Below are 17,419 nucleotides of genomic sequence, written 5' to 3'. Positions count from 1 at the left end.
GACGCAGGACGTTTCCTTTCTCGGGCTTGTTAAAACTGAAACCTTTAATATAAAAAGGCTGTGGCTAAAGGTACGTCGGACGGACCCGATCAATGGTCTTAAAGGTACGTCCGACGGACCCGGTGCGTTTTTTTTCGGGATCCGTCCGACGGATCCGGGAAATATTTTTCAGAGGTACGGCGGACGGACCCGATCGGTAGGGTTCTTCCGACGGACCCAACGCATTTTTCTCCGATATGGGCCTTGGGATCCGTCGGGAAAGCCGGATTCAGATGTGGTTGTAGCAACAACATGGTAGCCATATGTAGCCAAATCGAAGTTGGTATGAGGTGTACCTGCGAGGTGTAAGAAGTATGTACTACATACTGCATGCGTGAAATGTGAAATTACAAAGAATAGTACAGTGGCAAGAATAGTGCCTAGAATGGGTGATATACTACGTGGTGGCATGATGATAGGCTTACGTGAGTTGGACCGCGGCAGGGTGGCAAGCACGACCAGAGCGCAAGCGCATGTAATCGCGGTGTTGATGGCCAGCCCGCGGCCCGCACGCCCGCTCATTTGGTCCTCGTTGTTATGTGGATTAACGTCTACGACGGTCGTTATGTAGTTATGTAGTTTTGATTCTTCAAAGTTTCGTCACTTCCATCTGTGATGAGATGCGTCACGTAACGCATCGCTTTCTGCTCGCATTCAGGTTTGGTGCTACGTAGTGCATATACAAGCGGCGCTGAAAAAGCTGGGTGCCGCCGGCGTGTCTCTAGCCCAAGCATCGCGTAATTCGTGTTTGTTGGAGGTGTGGTTTGGGCTTACCGTGAGATGCTGTGATGTACGGATTACGTCCTACTAGAGTGCTAGCTGTGTGAGACTACGAAGAGTGCTGTGATGAATGCGCCGATGTCCGGACTGACATCAGTGTGTCCGTTTATGATCGGCGATGTTGCACGTGCATGTCAGTGTTTATTAGGTGCAGTGGTAATTTATTTACACGCGCTGTGCAACAATCAGACGAAAATAAGTCATCGACAATTTGTTAGCCTGTACTACAGAGCTCAAAACTCGGAAAATGGGAATGCACGATGCAGTTTTCGCATGTTGGAGTGGACCGAAAAATAAGTGCCCAGCCCACACCGCCGGGATGCGTATTACTACAGGTGAAATGGTTCAGGTTTCTGTAAAATAGCTGCCTGGCACAGCACCTTTCTAAATGTTCAGGCTTTGTACTATTGTTGAAGGCCACTTTATCATTAATAAAGGAACGAATATGCTTTATGTGTTAATGACTAATGCTTTTTCAACATATTATGTTCATTTTTTTTTTTTCGTTTTTCCTTAGTTTCCTTTGTTTTTCATGCTAGACAAACACAAATAGTACACTTTTAAACTTGTCAGTCCAAAGCTGAACATGAATATCTGCCATGCATGTGACAGCTTTAATGCTAGAAAGGTTGACATGTATAGCATGTACGTACACGCTGCACATCTTAGTGGCACGTTAGGCTACTTGCCCCAAGGTCGTGATGTTTAATACCAGTGATGGCAGTCGCACTTTGGTGCAGGTGAAATGCAAATGCTTCTGTTTTCTGCAAGATGTCAATTCAAAGTACAAAGCCCAGGCAGTCAAATTAGTCTGGAGCTCTCCACTACGGTATTCTTCATAGCTACATATGTCACTTTAGGATGTGAAACCCTACATGCCACAGGTAGGCTGCATTGTTTTTTAGATTTTGTAACCTCTCATCTATGTTTTGCAACATTTGGCTAATTTTAGTTCCCAAACAGTTGCTAAAGATGAAACCGAAGCAGTTCTTGGCATGGTTTGCTGCTTAGATTAATTTGCTAATTGCAGTTCTTTGAAACTTGAGGCCGTGTTGGCCAGCTCAGACCCGGTCGTCCAGACCAGGGCCGTGGAGTGGGCCACCCAGGTCGCCGTCAGCCATGGGTTGATGGCCATCTAACACGGAACCATCCATACATGCTCTCTGACGAAAATAAAGTTTTTCCATCCATTCCATCCATGAAACTTGCATCAATGCTGGACAGTTCAAATAGCAAGCAGTTGAATTACAGAAATGATGTGGATCATGCATTTCAGTTCTGACAAGTGGAAAGTAACGGTCCCCTCCTTGCATGCATAGGTGCCTTTAGACAAATACATACTCGGGTGTGTGATTGTGACGCATATCAAGGGTCAACAGAAGGCCATGTGGAGCCAGTGTGATATTCTTCATGAAGGCTAAAGTAAAATTGTACAACAGCTGCTGTACCATGCAGAAAAAAAATTGATCATTTAGTGTATGATTAACTGACCATGAATAGCATCTTACTCAGAGTATGATGTGATATATATCTGGTTTAGCATCCCAAAATAACTACGGCTATGAGGAACACAATAGTTGAGGGCTCCGGTATAATTTCGACCATCTGGGGTTCTTTTACATGCACTGACACCGCACGGTGCATGACGGCCTATTGTTTCGCCTCTATTAAAATGTCCCTGCTGTGGCTGGAACCAAATCTGCATCTTTGGGTTCAGCAGCCAAGCACTCTAACTACTGAGCCAGCACAACGGGGCCAAGTATCAAAATGCATGCCATTACATTTCTTTCTAGCCTGTGGTTTTCTTCACAGAACTAATGTATACAAGGAAAAGTAAACAGCAAGAAAACACTAGTTTTATTGCACATTATATTCACATTTCAGCAAACATTCTCTAGGAAAATATTTCTCATAATGTTTTCATGGAAACCATGAACAAAACAAAACAATGCACTTACTCCACTCGAATTATTAATGGGCAAGGTTGCATCTATGCTACTACACTGCGCTTATCACAAAACCACAAGCCCCATCTGCTTTGGCCAATCACTTGATGGAACTAACGGAGACAGATGTCGCACACCACAGACTGGTCGTCTCGCAACATATCTCTGCATATGTTGCATTTCAATTTCATGCCTTTCCACTTAGTTTCAACTGTTGCCAGCATTACTAGTCACCTATCTTTTCTGAAATTCCTTTTTACGCTGTTGGGATCAGCATCCTTGTTAACGATGGTCTCTGGCATTTTAGATGCTATCATTTTCACATCTTCCTCATCTGGAAGAACGAAGGAAATGACAAGCTTTGAGCAGACAAAAAATTAGGGAGACTCCTAATCTCCACCTGTAAGGGTATGGTGTGCCAGCGTTAATGGTTCTTGTCTGCAGATCCCACTGTGGATTCTCGTTAATTTACATGCCCTTTGCTGCAAACATTACTACTAATTCCTTAATTCATGTCTCTGTTATCTCAGATATACTCATTAGCATACGGTCGTAGGCTGCCCTGTTAGGTGATAGACAACCTGGCATAGAACTCTGTAAGCCTCAACCTTTCTTAATTGGAGCTGAAACGTTGAAGCTGAAATATTTCAAATATAACTTTGTAAGCTTGGCTTAACAGCTCCTGCCATGTCGTGTGGCCTCGTGACATTTGGCTCGTGGCACTTTTGGCTTGTGCACAGGGGTCATCTGTTAAACACTGGTTAACATGCATGAAAAATACATTTTCACACAAACTGGTGGCAAATGGTCAAGTGGTGCACTGCAGATTCTGAAATGTATACCTATATTCATGCAAGGATTGCATCATCACATAACATGATCAAGAGTTCTATCAGTACCTGGAGTTACATAGCATTTCAATGCCCATTAAAGGACCACCTCAGACAATGGTTGTTGTTATCTCAAGACCTGTTCTAACAGCATACTGACGCCATTCCACTGAGCGATGGACATGTATATGCATACCCTAGATAGCTCATGATTGTGGATCTCATTTATTTCTATGACTTCCAAGGAGTTCCTGTCGTCAGAAACTTTATGAAATCGGGACAGTAGTCTTGAAAGGTGATGAAAAGAAGTAACCAGGTTACCTTGACGCAATGCTAAATTACAGAGGGTGAATATGCTACATGAAGATACCAAGAAGCTTGTACAAAGAAAAGTGAGTGAAATGGCAGGATTTTTGAAACATTGAAATAAACTACAAACTATACTTGTCAAACCTGTCATTAAGGAATGGAAATCATGCAGTAATCAAAAACACAACATGGAGGACATTTTAGGTCATCTTCACAAAACACATACCCAAACCTCACACACAGCTTCATACTTATGAAAGAGGACAAACCAATATGCAAGGAGTGTGGAGATGAACTAACAATAAACCATATCTTACACATGCGCCAGAGTCGAGAAAAGAGGAAACATTTTGTACAATTTCCAACAGATCCATTTCCATCCCAGCATGATCCTAGGAGAGACGTGCAAATTTCCTGCATTTTTGGTTTCCTAAAATGTTCCTAAACAAGCTACATCCTAAAGAACATTTTAGTCATTACACACAAAATAAATACATTAAACCTTGTTCTTGGTGCATGGCAGCATTAGTCGCTTAGGCACCATAAAAATCAACACAATGCTGTAAGGTATACCTTGGTTAGCTATGTTATATGAGACAAGCTTTCGGCCTGGTGTGGTCCTTATTCACGTGACAGCGCTGTCATGAGGGTCTATGTCCCAGCGATCGGAAAGTGACCTATTCCAATAATTTTACAAACTGAAGGTGATTGTACAGATTTCTAAAGACTGGAGTGCTCAACTGTTTTATCAACGTCCGCCTGCTTTGACAGCCTGGAGTGAAACTGTTGAAGAGAATACATTTTTGAACATTTAACGCGTTTCTGAAGGCGTTGCTTTCAATTACGGGGCCAACAAAAAGCAGGTGAATGTCAAACGCCGCCTAGATAGGCTTTCTAGCAAGACAGCGGTGTAGCGTGGAAAATCGTTCCGCTGATCCATCGCTTGCGCCGCTGACTTGAAAGGCGAACTGTTCAAACTTATATAGCTACTGACCACACCTGAAACACTGAATTGCGCATGATCAAGGCAGAATTTCTCTAACACTGAGCACTGGTAGCTATCGATTTCGCGCCCAATATTGTGAAAATCTGTCCTCTCTTCGATCATTGATACGTCCACGGTTGAACATTTATGCGCCTCGGGGTAGGCCAGCCGTGGGAACATGGATGCGTGGTTGTAGCAACGATCGCTTGCATGGCACACTCTGCAAAATTCCAAGAGTCAGCTTCTTCAACGAAATGTGCAGCGCACATTTTCTACCGCGTACCTAAGCCCGGCGATGCATGCATATCGATCCCGATCGTTTCAAAGCTGCGCGGCCGTTCACTCGGGTCACGCTAACCTCGAGCATGCGGGGGTTTAAACTACATGTACGCAAACTTCAACGACAAGAAAAAGATGCAGCCTAAGCACTTTAGTCTAGTAATCCCCTATATACCAAAGAACATTGCTGTTCACAGGGAATTGGGATCATTCACGCTTCCGGCTTTCCGGTTGTGCACTCTTGCGGTGCGGTGCAGTAGGTCTTCGCCTCGACGAGTCGATGTGCAGGCCTCTAGTAGATTCGGCATGTCTTCTGCCACGGCTCTGAGGTAGAATTTAAACGAAGAATTTAGCTAAAAACATCCTGTTTCCTCGGTCTGCATGTGAGGAACGAGCATAATGCCATTTCACATACATACTTTGGACTGCCGAATGTTCAGCTGCACGACGAGGTGTGTGTGTGTTGTGCCGGCGCTAGATCTTCAGAGGTCGATGCAGGACCTAAGACAGCGTAAATGCTAGGAATAGCTCGCTCACATTACGGGCAGATCGAGGTGATAGTTTAGTGCGAAGCGAAAGCTGCTCGTGAATGTGCGTATCTCGATGCCAGCTGGTGGAGCTGGTGCAGTACGTAGCATATCGCCTGCAGCTATGTGCTTGACAGCGATGTTTGCCGTACACAACCCTAAGTGAAGACCGTGATCTATGTTAGAACGGATGCACTCTTCGTAGCACCTCATCGAGAGTCGCGGCTAGCTGATATCATAGAGGATGAGATCCATTCACGCGTAGCAAGCGGAATGGGGCCGCGTTCGACGTGCATATAGCCATGAGCCTGTATATCGACGTCCGCCGTATCTTTACGAGAATCGAATGGATCCGTCGGACGTACCTTTAGACACTTCGATATAAAAAACTGTGCTGGCCTAGGTAACAGTGGGGTTTCACAATTGAAAATATAATAACCAAGAACATCCGCCTCGTGCTCGAAGACAGTTGAGGGGAGCGGCGTCAGCCTATGTTGGTACTTTCGAGGCCCATCTCCTGAGAATTGTGGTTCTCGGCTATTATTTATGTTTACAGGCCGGCGCACGCGTGGAAGTGGACTGACAGCCAACCCCCACCCATAGCCAACCCACAGGACCATAAGCCGACCGCTTGGCTCAGCGGCCCGTAATGCTTTCTGCAAACAGTGCGCGTCCGCGCCGACGCTTCTGTGCTGACCGAGATAGGGACTCGCATACGGCCCTGCCGCCGTCGTGCGAGTGGGGCCGCGTAGCAGCTCGCTATGAGAAAGATGTTCTGAGCCTACTTAAGTAACTTACGGTTGCTATGAGATTATTCGCGTTCGTTTTAGGGCGAGAGAAAGAAAAGGAGGATAAAAAGGGAGAGGAAGAAATTGAAGAAAAGAAGGGAAGGGGGAAATGAATCAAAACGAACATCTCTATTCCACATTGAAACATTGCCTAACTAACGAAGAGTGGTATCACCATAGCAGATTTTTTTAGGGAGTTAAATTACTGCTGTCATTCGTGAAGGTCATTCCGGAGCAGTCCAGGACGCCGTAACGTTGAGCTGCAACTAACTGCCTGCTTCATTCTGTGCAGCCTGTCATCGGGAAAAAAATCCTCAAGCCATCGCCTGAAATCCTGCTTATTGCCTACACCGAGCGTCCACGTGCTGCGTCCGCCAGATACCTGTTGTGCCTGCGCTTTGCTGTTGGACTGTTGGAGGGCCGTCGGCGACACTTTATCATCCGGCAGTCAGCTGCGCTTGCGCAGCTCGAAGGGCCATCGACGTCACAGGAAGGCTATAAAATCCGCTGTCTAGCCCATCCTCAGCACCATTCCGGAGCAGTCCAGGACGCCGTAACGTTGAGCTGCAACTAACTGCCTGCTTCATTCTGTGCAGCCTGTCATCGGGAAAAAAGTCCTCAAGCCATCGCCTGAAATCCTGCTTATTGCCTACACCGAGCGTCCACGTGCTGCGTCCGCCAGATACCTGTTGTGCCTGCGCTTTGCTGTTGGACTGTTGGAGGGCCGTCGGCGACACTTTATCATCCGGCAGTCAGCTGCGCTTGCGCAGCTCGAAGGGCCATCGACGTCACAGGAAGGCTATAAAATCCGCTGTCTAGCCCATCCTCAGCACCATTCCGGAGCAGTCCAGGACGCCGTAACGTTGAACTGCAACTAACTGCCTGCTTCATTCTGTGCAGGTACGTGTGCGAGCCTTCTTTTACTTAAGGTGCCTGTTGCTATATAGCGGCTCTTGGACTGCTCCGTCCGTCTGTACATGATATTATGGGAGACAAGGCACCTTCGACTATAAAGGAAGTCGTGAAAGCACTTGCTGACATGTCAGCACACTTTGAGACAAATCAGCTAGAGCTGAAAGAGGCCCTCAAAAAGGTAATTGAAGATGAGCTTGAGCCAGTGCGGAAATCCATGGAGTTCATTAACACAATTTTTGAGGAGCTTAAGGCAGAAATAGCTGAAATGAAAAAGGAACTGAAATATGTGAAAGCTGAAAGCGTAGAAATAAAAAAAGACAACGATCGCCTCTCAAAAGAACTAGAAGACGTGAAGAAAGAGGTGATTGACTTGCAGCAGTACAGCAGGAGAAGTAATCTGGAAATCAAGGGGCTTCCTGTAGTCCAGGGTGAAAACCTTGTCGCTACTTTGACAGATATATCACGCCATTTGCAAATTGAAATCAGTGAGAGTGACATTGATGTCGTTCACCGAGTGCCATCGATGAACAAAAAAGAGTCAAATGTGGTGGTCAAATTTCATTCCCGTGCCGCTAGAGACAAAATGCTGAAAGCTGCCAAAAAACAAAGACTAAACACATTTCACCTGGGTTTCAACAGCTCAGAAGAAAAGAGTTCACCAGTCTATGTTAACGAGCATTTGTGCCCGGCAAAAAAAGTGCTGCTGGGCCACGCTTTGAAGGCAAAAAAAGAGAAGGGTTGGAAGTATGCCTGGGTCATAGAAGGTAAAATCTTGATGCGCAAGACAGACAACTCGCACGTACTGCAGGTGACGCGAATGGCTGACCTCGCCCAGGTACAGTAATAAATAGGCTACCCTGTAATCGCTGTATCTCCGAATGACTTACACTTCTGCTCAAATCGAAAACAAATGGCTTGGGCGCGGTCAGGTATCTGTGTTACACTGCAACATCCGGAGTGCTAGGAAAAACCTCGATCATTTGGTTGCTTATCTGTCACATTACTCGTATCGTTTTGATGTTATTGCGCTGACAGAAACATGGCTCAAGCAAGGTGAAACTGTTGAAATTCCTGGGTACAATTTCCTCTCGCGACCGCGGGATAGTGTATCACGTGGTGGTGGCCTCGCACTTTTTGTTCGAAAAGGGATCGACTACTGCTGTAAATGCAATGCTAGTTATGAAGCAGGTGTAGTTGAAACACTGTTCATTGAAATGAAGTGTGGCATCATTATAGGTGTTGTTTACCGCCCACCTAGCGCTTGTCTAAACAAATTCTATTCCGTAATGGAAACTACGCTATTATCACTTGCGACGGGTAAATCGTCTTTGATTGTCTGTGGTGATTTCAACATTGATTTGTTGAAAGATGATTGCCGTGATTACCTCTTGCTGATACAGTCCTTTAACTTGACAAATGTTATAGATGAGCCAACTCGAGTCACTAACCAATCCGCCTCTCTGATTGACCATGTGCTTTGCAACAAGGACATAAATGTGTTTGCTGGTGTGTGCGACATTGCCATCTCAGACCACAATCCCATCTTTATTCTTTATCCCTGTGACCCTTTGCTTTATCCTCCCAAGCAGTTTAAAAAACGTACCACCCGAATCGATTACGCTCAAGTGCGATCGCTGCTTCAGTGCACAGATTTCGAAGGCGTGCATGATGATGACATAGATATTGAATATCAATACCTGATAAGGAAAATCACAGACGTCATTGACCGATCCACTTACACATACACTAGGCGTAACTACGACCATGGTATATGCCCTTGGATGACAAAAGCTATACTTGAAGTCTTGAAAAAGAAAGATTCATACTATCATAAGTGGAAAAACAATCGAACTAATAGGTATTACCGGGAACAGTTTCGATGCTACAGAAACAAATCGGTCGCCATGATGAGGAACTCAAAGAAACAATACTACACTAATCTAATTATGAGACAGGAAGGAAATTCCAAAAAGATATGGGGAATTGTGAGCGATGTTGTTGGATTAAAGAAAAAAGAACATCTCCTTCCAGACTTAATCTCAGAGGAGATGGCTGATACCTTCAATAATAATTTCGTCGATCGAGGAAAAAAACTGGTTAATGGCTTTCCTTCAACAACGCCTCACCTAGGAAGACCTATTGCAACAAATAATACCTTTGCTTTCCGGGAGATAACTGAAGAAGAAATGAGGTCAGTAGTTAAAAATCTGCGAGAAAACAAAGCTTGTGGTTATGACGGAATACCATCGAAGGTGCTAAAAGACAATATCGACATTCTTTGCACCCCCTTATGCAACATAATTAACCATGCGATGGTTAGCTCTCAGTATCCAATAAGCTTGAAGATTGCGAAAGTTGTGCCAGTCTACAAGACAGGAGATCCCAATGACCCCAGTAGTTACAGACCCATATCTGTGCTTAGTATAATCAATACTGTTTTTGAAAAATTAATATCCTTACAATTGAACAAGTTTCTGCTTGATAATAATGTAATCTGTGCTGAGCAGCATGGCTTTATCTCAGCCAAATCAACAACCACTGCTGTCACATCACTTTCTCACCATATTAACACTGCTCTTCACAAAAATCAAATTGCAATAGTAATATTCCTCGACATAAAAAAGGCATTTGAGTGCGTCTGTCACTCAGAGTTATTGGAAAAATTAAAATCGTGTGGTATTACTAATGCCTCTCTCCAGTTTTTTGATAGCTACCTTTCCGCTAGAAAACAAAAAGTAGTGCTGAGTGACAGACACTCCACACTACTACCTGTGACTTGCGGGGTCCCGCAAGGATCTGTATTGGGTCCTGTTTTGTTTTCCATTTTCGTGAACGACCTACCGCAGGCCGTTCAATTTTCAAAAGTCTTTATGTATGCAGATGACACTGCTCTTTTGTTCACATCTAAGTCACTCTTGGGCCTAGAAAATACGATAACGTCCGAACTGTTTAATGTTTCAGAATGGTTTCGTGCTAATAAACTAACAATAAATGTAGATAAAACTAAATATGTAGTATTCCACTCCAAGAGAAGAAACATTGACCCTAGTATGATTCACATATCTCTAAACAACGATTGTATTCAGCAAGTTTGTTCTTTCAAATACCTTGGTATCATCTTTGACCAACACTTGCACTGGCAAGAGCAGATAGATAAGCTATCTAAAAAGCTAGCTTTCAGTTGCTACGCGCTTACCAAGGCGAAAAGGTATTTCCCGTACACCATACTACGTTCCCTGTATTTTTCGTTGTTTCACTGCCACATCAGCTACTGCTGTGAGTCTTGGGGACAAACGTACAAAACTTATCTACTTCCCTTACAGAGACTGCAGAAGAGAGCATTGCGTATAATATACCGCGTATCTTTCGACTGCAGCAACAATAATTTATTTCTAGAAAATCGAGTACTTTCTTTAGAATCAATGCTTAAATACAAAATCTGTGTATTGGTAAATAACATCATTAATACTAGTATTCCTCTGCCACTTGATATTTTCTTGTTGCCATCTCGCAATACAAGACACGCATTAAATGGCAATTTCAACCTCCCTGCCTGCCACAATGTGTACGGAGAACGTTTAGTACAATTTTCTGGAGCAAAACATTGGAACACGTTGCCTATTAATGTAAAACTTGCAGGTAACTTTAAAATGAGTTGTAAAATGTTCTTTATTAACAGCCAAGGAGAGTTATGATCCCCTCCCCCCCCCCCCCCCCCCCCCATTTTTTTTTTTGTGTGTGTGCGCTTGCGTTTTGTATTAATTACCTATGAATTGCTTGCTGAAAAGTATTTTTCTCCGTGCCTGTTGATTCTTTTTGCTTGTCTGTTTGAGTCGTTTTTTTTTTTTTGTATGTTTGTGTGTGTGTGTTTGTATGCGCTCATTACGGCTGCCTGACCAAGTTTATTCTGTACTGGACCGTCTACTAGCCCCCCGGCTATCGGTCCAAATATTCTTTATGTATTTCGTTTCCTACAAATAAAGATCACTTTAATTGAATTGATTGACGCCGGGGTTTGACTTCAGGTAAGGCGCAAGGAGCAGGCGCCGCTCACTTCCTCTCTTTGCACACCTGTTGCTTTTTATTCTGAACACACCTAGCAAACTTTATTCGTACCGGTACATACAACATTGCCTGACTCAATGCCACACAGCCTTACAGTTTTCTGCCTGCCCTTTCTCTTCCCCGCCCCCTCTGACCACCAGGGTCACCTTTTGGGACCTCCCCCTTCAAAATGCCCTCGACATCTCCGGGTCGTCTAGACCCGGCTTTGGTTTACCTGAGGTTGGCCGACAGCCATCGAGAAGCTAAACCACTACAAACCGCGTCTGACCATGCTTAATTGAGCTTCCGCTCTGTAAACTATATATAGGTTCCGCCAGGTTGAACCCCAACAGCCCACGCCCGCAAACTTGCCGTAAGCAAGACCGCCACCGCCTGCTTCCACCAAGATAGAAAATATGTTCGGATGCGTATGTCAAGACTGCGACCGCCTGTGGTTACAGCGCGATTTAAACCCGGTAAATGATACTGTGATTCCCACGCTCTCGTGATTTGAGCTAACGCACGACATTCGGTTCAGCAGCGTTGAATGATTTAACCCCCTCTATTTATTTGTATGGGCGGGTTTCGACTGACTGCAGTGAACCTTGCCGCTGTGATTGGCGGCAGGAATACGGTCAGCGCCCAGCAAGCAGCCGCTTCGTTAAAGCAGCATTTGACTGGCCTATACTGTCTCAATAGTTCAAACAGCATGGCTTGAAGAAAGCTTGTACAAGCTGCCCAGCTCCTGGCTCATGCTCAATTCCTCAGCGGCGTTTCCAAGATGAATTATTTTTTTACGTAAGACGAATTTAAATCCAGAATCTCATCAGGTTGGCTGGCCTGCATTGAGGGAGAGAGATGTATAGATAGAAAATGGGATGAGAAAAGGGGTAGGAGAACAGATAGGTTGAGGCAAATGATAAAACTCCGCCCGCATCACTGCTGTATTGTGGGTGGAAGAAGGAGCGCGGTCACGATTTGTCCCAGGAGCGTAAGCTTTGATTAACGTTGGCTGCTGTGGCCACTGTGCCAGCGCCTTACCGTCAAAGGGCGAGGATCGACATTTAGAGAGAAGGTGAGAAGGAAAGCGGCCGCTGACTGAAAGTCTGCGTTCGCAGGCTCATGGGCACCGCATTTAATTAAATGCACCTTCAGTTAAGTTAAGCTAAGTTAAGTTAGGTTAAGTATCGATCTGCCCCCAAAAAATGTATCGTGCTACGACAAAACTTTGACCTAAAAAATATAGTGACTAGGCTAAGTCTCTGTCTTGAAAGGTATTGCGCGACGTCACTGATGTCTCCTGTATGCCGTCTGCCCTTTGGGATTATTGTTAGCGCATCTGCATTTTGCTATTAGCTTAATCACTAATTCCTTATTTATGCCACTTTTATTTCACGCATACTAATTAGCGTAAATTCGTAAGCTACCACTTTATGTGAAGTACCACCCCACATAGATACAAGGCCCCGCTTTAGCAAAGCCGAACGTGTCTTCGTGGGAAGTGTGTCTGACTCGGGATCGAAGTGTCCACGAAGCTATCACCCTCCCACCTCAAAGGAGCTGCCCGGCTATTGTCCTGTGGTCTCGTGACGTCACACAGACTACCAATCAATCACTGTCCAGTCATATCACCTGCCAACTATCACCTCACAGAGACATAACTGTGATTTTATTGCGAAAGCAATACTATACACCAGGTTTCGGCCCGTCGCGTAATTCGTGGCCGCAGTCACGAATGACCTTGAACAGCCGCGAAGAAAACGTAGAAGAACGCTCGGTCACCCGCAGGAAATGCTTTCGCTCCATATTCGGTTCAGCAGCGTTGAACCCTTCTCATTTTTTTTTTTCTCACTACGACGACAACGCCAACGTCACATTTTCTAGAGCACGGGGTCTTCAAGGGTAGCGCTTTAAAACGGAAGTATTTACTCGTTTCTCTTGCATCCCCTGAAATGGTACTTCCCTGTACAATGAAAGGCGAACTGCGGCAGTAAGCGTAATCTGTTGCATATTACTAAATGAAAATGATAAAACAAGAAGAGGGATCTCGCACCTTAGATTTTATCAGATGGTTACAAGCCAGGATTCCCGAGCGTTTTCTACTACTGGGTGATTAGAACAAGCAACATGCAGCACGGAAATTGCGGGATGAGAGCGCCGAGAAACGTTAGCCACATGAAGAACGAGAAAAATGAACACATCGTGTTTCTTCACAAACTGGCAGCACACTATATATAATTTCAGCAAACACTTCCAAAAATTTATAAAGAAATGAAGTTCTAAATAGAAAAAAATATATATATTCAAGACCAAGCTTTCGGCTGCGCTGGAGGTAATTTACGGTAAAAATTTTCTTTAATTTTTATGTGAGTCTTTAAAATTCAATAATTAACATTGCAGTTAACGCAGTTGAGTTGTTAGTGCTAAGGGAGAGACTGAAGCTGTGGGGAAAACAATCTATATTAGTTTTTGAAACGAAAATAAAACTTATTTTACAAAACCCTGCAGCGCGAAGCAATCTGACGCGTTTTTCCACGCAAAACTGAAACTGAGCGCATGAGGCGTGCGATTTTGGAAGTGGCTGCTCCTGGCCCTCAGGAGCTGGGAACCTGGGGGATTTAGCCCTTTGCGGAGGAAGTTCCTTGCCAACAGCGTATTCGTTGTGCATGCCGTCATTGCACTCACCGCCGCTGCGGTGGCGAATGACGGCTGCTGCAACGGGGGACTCTTTTTCTATTTCTTTCTTTCTTTCTTTCTTTCTTTCTTTCTTTCTTTCTTTCTTTCTTTCTTTCTTTCTTTCTTTCTTTCTTTCTTTCTTTCTTTCTTTCTTTCTTTGTTTCTTTGTTTCTTTGTTTCTTTGTTTCTTTGTTTCTTTGTTTGTTTCTTTGTTTGTTTCTTTGTTTGTTTCTTTGTTTGTTTCTTTGTTTGTTTCTTTGTTTCTTTGTTTGTTTCTTTGTTTCTTTGTTTGTTTCTTTGTTTCTTTGTTTCTTTGTTTCTTTCTTTCTTTCTTTCTTTCTTTCTTTTCTCTCATCTCTCAATTCTTTGTACGCGCGAGGCATTGGTGGTGGCTAAGCTAAGGTCAGTTGATAGGTCCGTGCACTTTCGTTGCCTCCTTCCTAAAGTCGCCAAACAGAGGGGCAGGAAGCTCACTGGAAATAGATAATCTCCATTTAGTGTCTGGATGCCGAATTTTCGCTTTCCGAGGCGAGCCAGGGCAAGTGCGAGTGAAGCCATCAGAAGTTGGCCTGCTCGTTCCGAAATTCGGGTGTCTGTCACGTATTTTAGTGGAACGAGTCCCGACTTTGAGCATTCCATTCGCAGTGTTTAGAGTTGTCCTCGTAGAATTCGTCAAATGAATAAGCAAGCTGAATGGGAGAATTAAATGTGAGCATTCTTTGAAGAACTATGTATTAAGAGAAACTGAATAAGACAGGCAGGCGGGTTTAAACCGGCGACGGTAGAGGGCTATGCAACATATTACACTAGTTCTTGTCTTGCAAGGGCGGAAGAGCACTAATGAAATGACAGTGATGGTTTGGTTTATGGGGTTTATAGCGTTCCAAACCGACTCAGACTATAAGAGATCCTGTAGTGTAGTGAAGGGTTCCGAAAATTTCGACCACCTGGGGTTCTGTGATGTGAACTGACACCACACAGTACACGGGCGCCTTGCTTTTCGCCTCCATTGAAAAGCGGCCGCCGAGGCCGAGATTCGATCACGCGTCCTGGCATTCAGCAGTCGAGTGCCCACTGAGCAACCTCATGGCTATTTCAACCCCGTCAGGCTAAGTTCTGAATGGCAAGAGATGGCGGAAATGCGATGCGCTGAAAACTGCACCTTCGCTGCTGACCTGTTTCAGTGACATAAGGCGCCCAGTTCACAAAGCATGTGCTATTGTGCCGGTCTCATCAAAAATAATGTTTGCTTCGCCGATTTGTGCTAGAGAAAAATAGTCATTGCGAACTGATTGGTCGGTATATTTAAGAGTGGCACAGAAGTAAAAAGTGAGTAACACTGCACAATAGAGCAGGCAGTTGCAACACGTCAGCGGGGACGCGTGCAGTTTCCTCCGAGCTTCCTGCCAGTCTCACGCGAAAGTATCGATTTCTTAGCGAAAAAAAAAAAAAAAAGAGAGAGAGAGAGAGAGGAAAAAAAGGCGTACTTTAGAAAACTTGTATTAAAAAAAAAAAAAAAAAACTGATATGAGATTGCCTTGTCTACGGCTTTGATTATTCCTATTGGCAATACCACCTATCAGCGTTAATTACAAAGCTAATTATTTGTTATTGTATTAACTAGCTACGTATTAGAACCGGTTTAATGTTAGAGTTTGTTCCCTAAAATGTTTTTTTTTTTTTTTTTTTATCGTGAACTCTCTATATTTAGGAATTTTTTTAAAAGTGGTCACTGATGCACGCGCGGTAGCCTAATGACGTGCTGATTATCACGAATATGTCAAAAACAACCTTCGGTCATCTGATTATAGGCCTAAAGGAACAACTTACATCTTATCTCATGACCAGTTCTTCCTTCCTCAGGGGGAAAAAAAAAGATATCATCGAAAACGCTGTCTATCGTGGCATTCTCTAATATTTTATATCTCGAGGCTGCTCAGAGACATTATATATACTCACAGCGATCATGGTCAGCCTGCCGTACATACACAGCCTCCATTCGATGGATTCCTTCATGAGAAGAAGGAAAACCACAATGGCTGTGCAAGCGATCGCCTTCTTCACCAGCCTACGACGTGGCAGGGCAGTGCGTCTCTTCTGACTGCAGTGGAGGAAATCCCGTGCCGCGTGCCGGATCTCGGTTTCTGTTAGGCCGTCCGCGAAACAGGACTCGCAGGTGGCCAGCAGCTCTCTGTCCAGCTGCGAGACACTCATGACTGCATTCCCGGACTTTGGCCCTCTGTCCGACGGCATCGCTTTGCGCTTAGGCCCCGCGAAGGGTTTGTTGCCTTGCTGAAGAGTTCCGTACGGGGAAAAAATGACGAAACGAAAGCAGTGCGTGCTTCGTTCTGCGAAAGATCAACACGCGCCGTTAGTTCCAAACCAGAGCCCGTGCAGACGTCGTCTTCAAAAGGAATGGCGGCCCATGATATGTAGTCATGTAAGCAGCTCTTGCAGGTAGCATTCAGCGATGAACACTTGTGAAGAGTAATAAAGCCCACGGTAGGTACCGATGTGAGTGCGAACGCGTCCTGCGTGTCGGCTTCCGAACCCTCTTTCCTAAAAGAAGACAGCAGATCTGGTCGCAAGCAGCCGTGTTATCTTCGGTTGCTCGAAGATGGTGTACTACTCCTACAGGAACATTAGAAGGAACCCAATTGGAGAGAGCCGTTTGCAGGGAACAGCCAATCGGATAATACGCACAACGTTACGTTTTTTCCGAGGTTTTGGTGAGGATCGTCCGGATGAGGATCACTCGGGCAATTCGGGCTCTGACGATGCTTCACTTTGTAGACTTCAGCTGTGAAGCGGAGATGCTGCCTCTAAAGCAGCGCACACGTCGAACATCCGCGCAATAGTGAACGTACAGCGAGACGGTGGTGCCGATCGAACGATCGAAAGAGAAAGAATGGAGACAGCAGAGAGGAGCAGAGAAGACGAGGAGAGCAGCACAGCGGGAGGATTAAGAAGTCAGTAAACAGCCTTGCCAGGGATCAGCGGACTATGTCCGGCGGTTTCATGTTCTTTATTTCCTGTTTGCGGATTGCCTGATATAGAGCCTTCGCAACACTTCGGCATATTAATCCTTTTCATGCTCTCGATTTGTTTATAGTGCTGTAACGGACTGCTAGGCAGCTCACGTTTTAGCAGATTTGCGTTATTGCTGACATAAGGTAAGATGGAGTCCAAAGTCAGACTCCGCCCGTACCACTAATGTGTCGCGGGGAGAGAAAGTTGCGCAATTCGAAAAATAAATGAATAGGTCAATGAGACAAAAGTTTTTGGTTGGAAGTTATTAAAT

Source organism: Amblyomma maculatum, chromosome 3, assembly GCF_055883805.1.
Source record: "Amblyomma maculatum isolate TAMU_Amacu chromosome 3, ASM5588380v1, whole genome shotgun sequence".
Taxonomy (NCBI): Eukaryota; Metazoa; Arthropoda; class Arachnida; order Ixodida; family Ixodidae; genus Amblyomma; species Amblyomma maculatum.
This window is presented reverse-complemented; position numbering follows the sequence as displayed.